The sequence below is a fragment of the Symsagittifera roscoffensis genome, chromosome 4 (genome assembly GCF_963678635.1).
Source record: "Symsagittifera roscoffensis chromosome 4, txSymRosc1.1, whole genome shotgun sequence".
NCBI classification, from domain to species: Eukaryota; Metazoa; Xenacoelomorpha; order Acoela; family Convolutidae; genus Symsagittifera; species Symsagittifera roscoffensis.
In genome coordinates, this window is record NC_087065.1 from 44,563,941 (window position 1) to 44,577,670 (window position 13,730).

A 13,730-nucleotide genomic window follows, 5' to 3' on the forward strand; every position below is an offset into this window, starting at 1 on the left:
ATTCTGTTTCTTCGACGAAATAGTCGACAGAGTTTTATCAAGATTGTGCAAAAAAGCATTTGCATTAAACTGAGTAAAAGCAAATTTTCAAAAACCAACCTAGTTTGGCTGGGATTCGAGATCAACGATACAAGATAAAGACATGAACACTCAAAAATAGAAGCAACAATGGCCCTACAACCATCAAAATCTCTGAAACAGCTCAGATCTTTTATGGATATTCTGAATTTTTTTTATTCAGATTTATCCATATTCAACAAAAGTACACTGAGCCACTGCGATCTTTTCTAAAAGCAGACAACAAAGAGAAGTTGATATGGAGTGAAGAGGCAAACAGCGCTTTTCAAAGAATATTAGAACTGATTGCCAACCTACCCAAAATATACCATTACGAAGCATCTAAACAGCGTAGGATTTAATGTGATGCAAGGGATAGGGCTCAGCTTTGCAGCAAGAGTTAGAACCGGACAAATGAGTACCATTTGCCTTCACTTCAAAGATTCTGAATACAGCCGAGCAAAAGTTCAGCACAAGCGAGCTGTAACTACTCGCAGTAGTTCAGTTTTGCAAGTTTTTCAGAAACTATCTGCTGGGAAACCAAATTCACACTCTAACCGATCATAAAGCTGTAGTTACAGCGTTGACAGAAAATCGTGGAAACAATTCCTACCTTTCCAGTTTAACTAGATCGAATATACAATAGCTGCCATTCGAATATACAATAGGCGCTAAATTAGGAATGACTGATCACTTGTCGAGAAGTCCATAGTTGCAGGAACCACCTACTTCAAAATACGATGAGCAATTCGCAGTCAAGGCCAATGAGAATTTCGATTAGGCATGTAGGATAATCAATAAGCCGGAAAAGAAGCTTTTACATCATGAAAAAACTCAGGTAAATCATAATCAACGAGAATGGAAGATTATATATTCAAAGAAGTTTATTTTTGGCGTGAGTTTAAGCAAAATACTACAGTTAGTTACCCGATCGCCGGAGGAAGGCAACAAAATTCAGTAAAAAACTTCAACCAATCAAATCATTATGATAGAACTGCCAGTTCAGAAGCAACTTTCGATATTGACGGCACAAATTCCATCCAATCACAAACGAGTATGCAAATACTTTAACACCCGCAAGAGGACGCATCATCATGCATTTTTTAGTTATGCCAATTAGATTATTTTATGCAACTCCACATCCCTCATGAACATATCGGAATTTTACGCAGCAAATAGTTTAGCCAATCAAAACAGTATATACAAGTTTAAGACTCATCGTGAGAGGGCAAAACTACATGCCTTAACCAATCAGAATCAACTAATTTTATTTTTTTTTCACGACCTTGCCTCATATAATCCGATCACCTCGAGAGGGCGTCCGATTCCAATGCAATTGAACAGAGGAGGCGAACTCATATTCCGCCAGAACTATACAGAAGTCATTGTCTCCGACTTTACAGCTGAATCTCATCAGCACAAATTCTTCAATACCAGATAAATAAAAAAATTTAATTTTTCAGAGAAATCATATGAGTAAACTTGACGTTCCTTCAAAAAATCAAATGGAACCCCAATCAGTGAGAGAAGCAGGGCTGAATCTAGACAACCAGTAGAAACCCTAAATACAAACAGGAAACGGAAGCGAGTAACACAAGTCAACAGAGACAAGACAAATTATGCCAGAATACTTTCGGACTTCAGGATATACAGGGCGAAGAAATCAAGGAGGTTCAACATGATCGCAAACCAGGCCAGAAAAACGACGACACCGGAAGTCCCGATTCTTACACCAGAAGTCTTTCACAACAGGACTCCATAACATCCTAGATGCAGACCTACTGGGGAATTGACTACGGAAGACAGTCAGCCAGTACAACTAGGCAAACATATTCATGTAGAGGATTTAGAGGGGTTCCTACGACTGGGCAACTACATGGCCAACTTTTGTGACGACGCATCGGTGATAAACGACTGTATCATCATCTACAACAGGGTGGCGATTCCTACTTATCTGAGGAATGCCATTATGGCTCGACTGCACAAAAACAACCAGGTTAGCAAGCCTTGGTGGATGCTGCACAAAATATCTGGAATCATAGACGTATGCCAATCTTCCAGATCCTGCTCCGCGTATGGTAAGAACCTTAAAACATCCAAATCATTCAACTCTTCAGAACCTCTGCCAGACCTTTCCAGATCAAAGGAAGAGCTTCAAATGGATTTCGCTGGGCCCATGTTTGATTCAGACTTCTCGCACTTAAACCGAACAAAAGCGTTTTATTCTAAATACAATTGACCGGTTTTTGATTACTCGAAACTCGGGGAGCAAAAAAATTCTCAAGTTTCTAAATAACTATATTCACCAACATAGCATACCAAAGCATTCAAGAACAAGTCAAAATTCTGGATTCAAAAACGTTAAAGTAGCAGAGTTTTGCAGATCTAAGGGGGATAAATCAAGATCGATTTGACCCGTAGGCGACCATCGAGGTTATGAATTAGTGGAAAGGTGTATTCAGACTCTATAAACCAGGCACTATGCAGTTGGACCCAAATTTTGAGGATATTCAATCAGCAGTCATATCGATATTAGAAGATATTTGTATAACACGTCACAGTATCCTGAAGAAGTCCCCATTTGAACTTCATTATGGCCGTAAGCACAATACAGATCAACAAAGGCTCAAAAAATCCATGCTGAAGCCAGAAGAAGTGCGAGAATCAGCTATTCAGGAACCAGACCGAAGGTGGTCAAGAAAGGAATGGTAAACAGAGACGTTTCACCTAAACTGAAGAAGTCAGCGGAAGAGCCAGATAACATCAGGGCTCTAGAGAATCTGGCAAAGGCGGCAAACGGTTGAAAACTGCACAAAAAGCAGCTCACACATAAGGAGGGATCAGAAGCGCTGAGGAAACTGACTAACAGCAACCTTCTTCTCGCAGCAAGTCTCAGAAGCGACCTCAATCAAGGGACACTGATAGTCGAACATTTAGAGCGGAACAGGAGATGCCAGACCAGAAGCCCAAATCAAGTAACCTTGAATTGAACCTGCTGCATTATTCTTGTCTGATTGGTTCTGAAGTTTTGACTTCTTCAGACTTCCGTTCCGCCTCTACTGAAGTGGTTCCTAAGCCTGTAGCCTCCAACTCCCCTTCCTTGTTTTGTGAAATCTTCGTCCTCTCCACAATTGGAATCGACGATATCGGGCAGCTTTCTGAATTATTTTGGCTAGTGTCTTGACCTTTCTCCTTTATGGGTACAGACGATATCGGACAGTTTTTCGCTGCCTTCCGACTTATTCCTTGCTTCTTTTTTGCTACAATCGACACCGATGATATCGGGCATTCGTTTTTCGTCTGTATTTCTGGCTCATTCACTCTTGGTACTGCTTTTAATTCATTTTCTTGGGAACTTTCGAAGACAAAGTCAAATTTATGATTCTGCCGATGTTTCGTAGTACATTTGGCGAAACGATATATTGGTAACACATTTGTTTTTCATGTCTTACATGATGACTTAAGGAAAATGGCCATAACAAAAAAAACAACGGTCAAAATTGTAATTTTTGAGAATGAGGGGTGAGTGGCAAAGATTCCTATGAATGCCTTTTTTTACATTTTTTTTTCTGGTATTCACAAAATAAACCTATTCTTTGGCAAACAAATTAAATAGTTCAAACTATCCTACCTACATCCTTATTTTTCTTCGATGTGGCTTTGAAAGTCTGGAGTTCATGCATGGAATTCAACCCGAGCAATTTGTTTTAACTGTGGAAAAATTTGTCATCAGAAATGTTGGCATTGCAATCAGCTCAAAATAAAAAACAACAAATACAGCTGTTTCGCAAGCTCAGCATTTTTAGGTGCTTTTACAAACATCTCACATGCGACTGAAACTTAGAGTTCAATCAATTCCACTAAAGCCTTTTCCGAATATTTTAGAGTTCAACTTTAATTGACTAGCTGATGACATGATGATTTTTGTTGCTCGATTCGTATAAAACAATGGAATGTGATAGTTGAAATATTTACTTTTCGATATGACAAAATTCGAATCAACGCTCGCATTTGTTATGCAAACAGTCAATTGTGAAGTATCAGTTTCAGAACTTTTCAATTCTTTGAAACAACTGTTTCAACGATTACATGACAAAAGATCACACATCTTAAGATCTCAAACGAGAAGATCCCAGTCGATACGATACTATTCCAAAAAATACCCCTTTCTAAAATCATCCAAGATACCATAATAAAAAACAAAGAAGCAAATAATTGAAAATAAAGATGTTTAATCAATCAAAACAATAACATTTTTATCTTTGGTCCGGACACCGTTTCAACAATGATTCGTTAAGTTTATCATTTTATAGTTTAACAGTTCAAATACAGCCAACATTTTGTTAATTTTGTTTACCATTTCTGTCATTAAAAACCATCTAATTGAAAGTTCGATAATTCACTGGCATTGAATTAAAATTTTGGTCAATAAGTACAGATTTATTTTAAATTGTCATAGCGTCATTTTTTTTCAAAAATCAATGTGCCGTCCTATGTTTTGATGACAATCGAACAATATGTTAACAATTGTTCAATTTTAAGTCTTTATTTTGGCGCTGGCCATTCATTTTCTGGGGCTGATGAAGACCTCTGTCACGAGAATGAAATGAAGTTCTGAAAAAAAAAAATTAAGTTTTAGTAGGTTTTTTTTCTCAAACTTGAAGTTTAAGCATTATTTTACGATACTCAAAACCTAAACTGTGCTCTCAAGGTGCTCAATACAAGATTCTCAGCGCATCTAAAGAACTTCTGTTAAGTTTAAGATAAAGTAAACTTAAACTGGTCTAAAACTTTCAAAAAGAAGTGCAAAACCAGAGCTTATTTTGTTTCTTTAGATAGCTCGGAAAATCAATTTATTTGATCAGCTTAGAAAAAAATATATTTATAAAATTCTTTTAAGTTTTTGAAAATCCTTCTCCCCAGAAAAAATTAAAGACCGGCCGCTGGTTCTATTTATGTTTTTTTACTATGTTATGCCAGCTTAGATGTAATTCAGCTAAAACCTTAAACAGGTATTTTACTTTTGTCAAAACCTAAACTTATAAAACTATGGAGTTTGCATTCAGAAAACAGTACAAATGTTGACCCTAAACCGTTCCAAATTTTGCTGTTTTTTTTTTCAATTTGTCTCAATTCTCGATTCGCGACTCGTCATTTTCAATACGGCAAAAACTTTTTGGGCATCGTAGAAGGCTTTATCAGAAACTTCAATCCAATTTTTTGTACACTTATTTTTGTTAATTGCTCTTGAATTTATGGGGCCGACGGTTTTGATCAAACATTCAGAAAAGAGCAGAAATATAAATTCGGTAAATTTGCATTGTATTTAGTTTCTGTGGAAAAAGCCGTTTTAGAGGTATTTTGAGCAGATTTTGCCGCTCCTGATTTTTATATCATCTTAACTTCAATGAAAACGATGGGTAATTTTTTCAGCAAGTTGCAGCCAATCACGATATTTAATAAAAAAAAATAGAATTTTTCAGTATCAGAAACTTATTTTTTTGATTAAATATCTTGATTGAGTGCAACATCTTTAAAAAATTACCCATCGTTTTCATTGAAAATAAGATAATGTAAAAATCAGGTACGGAGTTTAGGAACCGAGCAAAGGTGCGCTCTTTATCAGGTTTTTTACGTTTTCACCAAGGGTTAGACCCCTTGCCACCCAAAGATACCCTTTTAGTACTTTGTTAGGATATCAATTTTTTTTGGTATTTTTGATGGCTAGCTCGGGCCATGAAAACCTAATTTTTTTGGGCAAAATCTTCTCAAAATACCCCTGAAACTTTTTTCAACGTTTTTTTTTCAAAAGGTGTTTTCATAGAGATTTGAGATATCTAAAAAAAACCGGTTAAATTGACCAAAAACAAGTCGAAAAAGTTTTTGAAATTTTTGAAAGTCTGTACTCGCACCCTCAAGAAATTTTTATGTCAGCCCTTTTATAGTATCAACTCGTCCGAAAAAAAATAAACGTTTGAACCAAAATAAATTATTGGAAAATTTAGCAAAAACGAAAATAAAACAAGGATAACCGGTAACTGTGCAAGTAGAACAGAATGTTCCGACCATGTGCAAGTAGAACAGAATGTTCCGACCATAGATAGTGTTTAGAAAACTACGGTTGAGAAAATTTTTTCTGCTTGGTGTGATAAAAGGATCAGACAAAAAAATATATATATTTTAGGCATATTAGACAGTCAGAGTAATATAGAAAAATTGGGCAAAAATTCTTGTCAAAATATGTCCTGAAAAACTTTTTAAAAATTATTAAAAAATTATTCAAAAATTTTTTTAAATTTTTTTGCAGAATTTTTTTTTTTCAATTTTTTTGAAGTTAATGGTTCCCAAAATGAAACTAAAAAAAACCCAAAAACTAGTTTTACATGCTTAAAAGTAAGTTTTAAGGCCTCAAATTAGGAATAATTTAGCTTGTATGCCTACACGCTCACGCCATATTAGTTCGAAATTAGACCATAATAGAAAAATTCAAATCGGTTTTTCTCGACACTGGGAGAACTTTTTGGAAAATTTTTAATGTCGTTCAAATTGCGAATAAAAGGGCTTTAGTAGGATATATTACTCAACCCAGTCCGATGATTATTTTTGGTACCTGATTTTGCGTGAAAAACAAGAAAAAAAAACTAAAACACACCCGAATACAAAGCTCCTCCCCATTTTCAATGGTCGGAACAATTATTCAGTTTATACGATTGGCAAGTTCAGACTAGTCTGTAATGCTTGCGCAGCAACAAAATTCGCCTGCTATCTCTGAAGCCGGAAACATATATCTTATTTCAAATACCCACGTGATCATTTTGAATTAGCCAAAAGGCATATTTTTATCTTCAAAATCACACAAATTTGGCGATTATTGTAATCAATCAAACAAAACTTGATCACGTTATAATCTTTCTCGTCTAACTAGTGAAATCGTATTTTAATTTAAGACTTATCGATTCAAAAACCACACTTTCGGTTAGTTTCTTTATCAGAAAGCAGGTATGTACCCAGCAGGGATGTACTCTTAATAAGTGCCCTCAATTTTGTCAGCCTAATTTTGCTAAAAACTGAAATTAGGCGAAAAAAGTATATTGTACAGCTAAATTTAGGTTAGTTACCGGTACAAAAAGGGAACGCCTACGTCAAGCTTCTGAATTTCAAGAATCTCCACTCTGCCACTGGTCTCTCATTCCGACTATCCGAGTTAACTGCAAAAAGACCTGTTTCTTGAGGTTTGGTTTAAATCCCAATTCGCTCGAAGTACTAAATTTTGAATTTTGAAAAATAAAGAATGTTTTAAATATGAACGAAAAAAAGTTCTCTGTAATTGTTGCATTTACTATATCATGAGCTGCTGTTTTTCAGGTTTTTCACAATGAAATCAATCATTCTGTCCACATTTTTGCTAGCTGTTTCTCTGATCAAATTCGGCTACTCGAGATCCCCAACAAGAATACCACCGCTACTCACCTTGGACGAACCATGTCTTTTTATAGGTTTCACTTCTTTCATTTCATAACTTGTATTACACTATTTATATCACAAAAAAAAATGTGGTAATACTATTTCAAAATCTTTTTGTTCAAAATTTATTTACGACCTTAGTTAAGATTTTTAAAAGGCAAATATACGTCAGTTTGTAAAAACTTGCGAGTGGGAGGCGCAGTTCCTCTCATCGAACCAAAAAAGCTCCGAAAATGGTGTTTTGGCGTGTTTTCTGCCAGGTTACAAATAGTTTTAGAGTCGTTAAGTTGGTTTGACATTTAGGAAAGTCATTGGGAAACAGTTTTGGCCAATCTTTGTGGCAGGTCTTAAAGATAAAGATTTATAGTGAAACTAGAATTAATGAACTAGAGCTGAACTAAATTACATATATACTCCAGGTTAATTAGACCAAATATTCAGAAGAGAAAGGATTAAATCTCCTTAATAAATTAAGTAGTCTTTTTGCAGTGTGATAAGTTGATCGAAAAGTGATGTTAAAACCTATTATATTTACATATCTGATATTAAAATAATATATAGACAGCTTGCAAGTATATTTATATAGTTAATGCCAAAAATCCGAACGAAGTTAATTAATCTAACGGTGCCTTTCAGTTTATCACTGATTTTTACTCATGAAAACCGAGTTCAAAAAACGCATTAATCTAAAATGCTACACTTTTGAACGGTTACAGTTTATCGATATTGTCACTATGAAAACTATGAAAAAAAAATTCACAATGGTAAAAAGTGTTCAGGTGAAGAGGCAAGGTGTTTTACTCCCAATGCATGGGCGTATGATCCCAGCAGCAACGAATGTCGAACAGGAAACTGTGAAACGCCTCCAAGACTGAACCTTTACTACTCATATGAAAGGTGCGCTGAGATGTGTATCAACGATGGGATGAACGAAACTGTTTATGTAGTCGAGGAGATGATCCAGCCCAACGACCACTGAGATCTTTTGATTTAGTTTAAATATTAATGCGTGGACAACCTGAAAGCTGGTCTGATAATACTGTAAGTTATTTGATAGCATTAATGTAATCAAATAATTTACAGTAATAACTGACCAGGTTTCAGGTTCTTCAAGCATCAGTTAACTTAATTAATTCCAAGCATTGATTCGTTTCACTGTGCAACAAATTTTATAAACTTCTGAATTTTTTTCTCACCGAACGACTGAAAACTGTATGGGCTTCTTCATCTATTTGTTGTTCTGTCAGGAAAGAATCGTTGAGCAGAAAAAAAGTTATTTGAGAAAATGAACCTGTAAAATCTAAAAAATCTTAGTTTTTAGATTGTCTCTATTTCTAGCAATTTCCGAAACACCTGACTAGCACGGTTTTTTTGAATAAAACAAGACTTTTCGTATCAAATGGGAGCCCTTAATGATCCAACGCCTTTTAAGCTTTATGGAGTAGCATTCGCTTTAAAGTAAAATTGATAAAATTTTTTTAAAAAATGAAAATTATTTGATAATAAATTTTTTGAGATTGTTTTTGAAACTTATTCGCCCAAACGGTAGGTAGAAAACAAAATGATAAATTTCGCATTTAGCGAATTTTTAAATACATTAAATAGCATGCCTAAGTTAATTTCGAAACATTTTCTATCACGGTATATTTTTGCATAAGTATATAGCGTGTTAATAGTCCTAAGTTGGCAGTTGTTTATAAAAAAAGGAACGCAGGTCTGACAAATATTTTCAAGTATGAGCTGGAGAAAACAATATTTTTCTAATAATATAAAAAATTCTGTCAAACATGACAGATTAAATGTCAAAAGTGATCACAGGTGATCAATTTTTTAAATTTGAGCTAAGAGCATGAAGTTTCCGATGTCGAAATAATTTGGGGGAAAGACAACATCAAGCTAAAGTGTTCTGCACTTTTTTGAACAACAGAACAAGTTAGTCCAGATTGCAAATCGCGATTCTCAAGCACCGTTTATAAATAAAACCCGCTTGATCATGTACAGGTGCAGTATCTTCCTAAGACTAATTACGCAGCAATGCAGGTTTTGCGCCCTCGTGATTTGTGTTTTTTGATGTTACCCAAGTTATTTTATACAACAGTTACTAAACGGAAATTTCTTGAATTTTTTGATGACTGTTTGCACAATCTTTAAATTTTCCCCCTTTCAATCAAAATGACGTGGCAAACAGTTTACTGAAAATTTCAATGACGTTTTGCCAACTTTAATTAATTAGTCTAGAAAACAAAAATAAAAATTCGATGGCGTAAAGTTTGCACAATGTCTTCAGTGCCCAAAATTGTAAACCTAAACTCCGGACAAAAAAGCAGCTATAAATGGTCTCACATTATGATTTTTTACCCTCATGCTTTTTTCGCTTTATCATATTTCGATTAGTTTTCTCACGATTAGCAGTTGGTAATTTCTTAACATTTTCAGCCATTCTGTTTAATTTGTCTGCCTCAGATTTGCTTGTTTTTGACTATTCACATATTTCGACTAGCTTTTATCTAGAAATGTGAAAAATTAGCTCCCCTAGTTATATATTTTTTCGTTTTCATGTGGTTTTAAGCATTGTTTCTCGTTTTTGCTTGCTTGAGTTGGAACCTGCAGATCTTTCTAGCAGAAGACTGCAATTTCTAGTAAAAGACAGCATAAAATAAAGACATATTCCTAAAAGCCGTGTAATCCGTTAGATGGGATGGTAAATTAGCGCAGAACCAGCTATTTTTTGCTAAATGTTCATTCCTAAAAATATTTTGCTCACTCGAAATAACTAGAGTGACTTTTAGAACAATTTTATCGGCGAACTATGTTGTATTTTACGGGCAATCAATCAATCAACAAAAAATAATAATAATAATAATAAGGAAATTTATAGCATTGTCCCCATTTTCGTACTTTTCAAGTGTTTTTCTCCGCACAATACATGTACAACTTTGAAACAAGTTTCTCGGATAATTATCAAAATCAAACAATCAAAAATAATATAAAAAAGTCGAAAAAAGGAGGGGTGAAGGGTGACTGTTAAAATGGCTTTTTTTCCAGTTTTTTTTTTCAAAATTGACTTTCAAATTTCAAATAACACTAAAATTTGAGCGTTGAATAGAGCAATGAAACTTCGCATGGCAAGCAAACTAAATAAAGGGGAAAAATTTGTTTTTCATCTGTTACATTACATTTTTGCATATTTAGCCATAATAACAAAAAATATGGCAGTCAAAATCCAGTATTGAACTGTGAGTGGGGGGAGTGGGAAAGGCTCCTCTAAATGCCATATATTTCATTTTTTCTTCTAATGCTCAAAATTCAGTTTTCATGCTAACAACAAGCTAAAATGTTCAAAAACTTTCGATTGTCAGGGAAATTTTAAGGTGATAATGAGCATACAAAAACCCCTGGAAATTTTTCAAAAAGCTGCTTTCCAATTTTTACTTGAGAAGAAAATTTACTAAGATTTTTCAAATTGTTTGCGCGCTTTTGTCGGCATTTTTCTCGCAGTATGGAAGAATTGAAACAGAACCAGGAAAAAATTAAATGAACATTCGTATCCTAGCTTTGACATTTTTTACTTATCACCCGCATCAAAAACGAGCGTAGAAATAATGTAAGAGGTGGTCTATGTCAATTTTTGCGGTCAGTGATCTTTTAGCGTTTTTACCCGGGTTGACGTCCATACAAGCAAAATGCTTATCATACAATTTAACATATAAATTCTGTGGAAAAAAAAAACGTTTTCATACAGTTTTCATGGAACAAAACTGAATGATACGCGTTTTTTTGATCAAAACTTTGTTTAGAAAATTATCTTAATGGTTTAAAACTTTAAACAAAACAATGTAGTGGCAAAATTGATCAAATGAGAGCAGTTTTGGTATCTAAAAAAATTTCATCAACTAATTCCATATAGGAAAATGATTTGATGTGCTTTTATTCCATAGAAAAAAATGCAATTATGATGTGAAATTTTTTAAATCTTTTTTTTTTGGTTGCAAGCCCGTTTTGTGCTTGAATAACCATTTTTCGAAAAAAGCAAAATATGATAATTATTGTCCATTACGTTGTCCAGAGCAAATTTTTCACTCAAAAAGTTTTTTCTAAACAATTAAAATTTCTAATTTTCATAATTTTTTTTCTTGCATATACAAAAGGTTACGTTTTTAGTATAGAACACTGAGTGAACATGTTAACAATATCTTATATGAATTATATTATCGACTGCATTTTGTCTGCGTAGTAACTGTTACCTTCATCTGGTTTTTGTATCATAAAAACCCTTGGCTAATGTGTTTTTGGATAAAACACAAAATTTTAAAAGAGTTTTGTTTGCCTTTTTATTTATGAAAAAATGCTCGTCATAAAAATTCATACTAATATCGTTTGCTATTTTCACACAACTTTTGTGATAAAAATTACTGCAAAAAACTTGTAATTTAATTCCAGAGCGTGGCAAAAATTGCTTCTTATTAAACTTCATAATACTGAAAAATGATTATTTGGCTTTTTTATACATTTTTTATGGCCGATGAAATTTATGAAATTGCATGATAAACATTTTTTCCATAGGATGAAATTATTTAATCGATTGTTTTTGTCAACCCTGGTGCGAGCTTTGAAATGATAACATCAAAAAAGTGCTTCTTGTTCCTTTTGGGTTTTTTGAAAAAAAAATTAAAGGTGATCGGCCAAAGCTGGAAGTCGAATGAAAGAAACCCTTCTGAAAAATTTTGGCAGCCAGATTTCAGTGGGTAGAAGTTCCCTCTCCACTCGACACGTCAATGAGCTGCAGTTTTTTCTACTCTCCCCCACTTTTGCTTGCTTATGTAAATTGAGACTAACTTTGAGCTTTCTCTCTTTTTTTTCTTTTAACTTAGCTTTTTAGTCATGTTGTTAGATTTTTAAGTGCCCCTCTCTTGATTCGATCTGGTTTGTTAAATCGATCATTTATTTTTGAAATGCATGTATCATTTAGATCATTTTGATTTTCCTGAGGGTGAAAAAAGAAAGAACAAAAATTAGTAGCTTTTATTGCTTTAGGGGGATCAATTTACTCCTAATCAATTCTATCCTTATCCAAACAAATTTTTGTTGGCAACCACGTAAATTGAAATAAATCACAATAGTCAAAATCAGAGAGACCGAGGCAAACTTCATTCACTGGTAAAAAGTAGGGTATTGAAATCATATAACAATCAATTTCAAGCAATTTTTTCAATTTTTAGAGTAAAATACTGCCTTACAGCTGAGAAAAAAATACTATATCACCAATATTGCAAAACAAAAGCGGTTTTTTCACTTAATCCTGAAAAAAAACTGCTCAAGAAATCAGATGTAGATGAAAGTTTTGCCCCATTTGAAGCTCCACTGGCACCGTCCTAGCTAATAGTTTAACAAAAATGCTTGTATGAATGCATATTTTTCAGTCTTTTTAAATTTCTTTTTTTTTGGAGCTTTGTTTAAACTAAAACTAAAATATTATGATTATGATTAAATAAATTTTTATTCCTTTTTTTCAGAATTTTTTCAAAGTTCGCTCACGCTATATAAAGTACAAGTTGATATGATCCGCACCTAGTAAAATATCTAGTAACGTATCTATTTGACTAATTAACTGGGCACAATTTGAGTTGAAATTAAAACATGATCTGTGATGGACATCAGAAAAATTGTCATTAATTTTAAAGTTTATGAAATTCTATAAGAGAATGATGAAAAACTTGGATCCAAGCCGAAAACAAAAACAAAAAAGTTAGGACTTAGTTTCGAACTTCTCATCAATTTTTTGTAAAGTTTCAAAAACTTCAAAACAAATCATGTCTGTTACTTGCCTCTCGAAGTTTTCTATACATTTTCTGGAATGTTTTTATTACTTTTGACCATTAATGGATGTCTGACTAGGAGCGTATGAAAATTACACTGTTCACTTGTTTTTTTTTTTCAGTCACATTTTAAAGGTTTTGCCTACCTGAAAGAAAACTCACAAGTGGTCGAGTGCGGGATCAGATTGAAACCCTATTCGCCGTTTGTCGGATTCTTAAAATTAAAAAAAAACGCCAAAAAAACTGGGCCGAACATTTTCGGTTTTTATGTAAAATTGCCGAAAGTTTTTGAAAAGTTGATTTACTAGCTACATTTTTCAGGATATTTTGTTTTTTCCTCTTTAAGATTTTTTTATATATTCATGTACATCTGTTTGGAACAATTAGCCTTAC

General features: G+C 33.7%; 1 long non-coding RNA gene across 1 annotated transcript; it reads left to right on the forward strand.

Annotated features, from left to right (window-relative positions):
- The first annotated feature begins 6,880 nt into the window (after nucleotides 1–6,880).
- LOC134845135 (uncharacterized) lies at nucleotides 6,881–8,570 on the forward strand. Its single transcript, XR_010162712.1, has 4 exons — nucleotides 6,881–7,056; nucleotides 7,167–7,289; nucleotides 7,423–7,553; nucleotides 8,301–8,570. It is a non-coding gene; the product is annotated as an uncharacterized LOC134845135 (long non-coding RNA).
- Nucleotides 8,571–13,730: the final 5,160 nt, after the last annotated feature.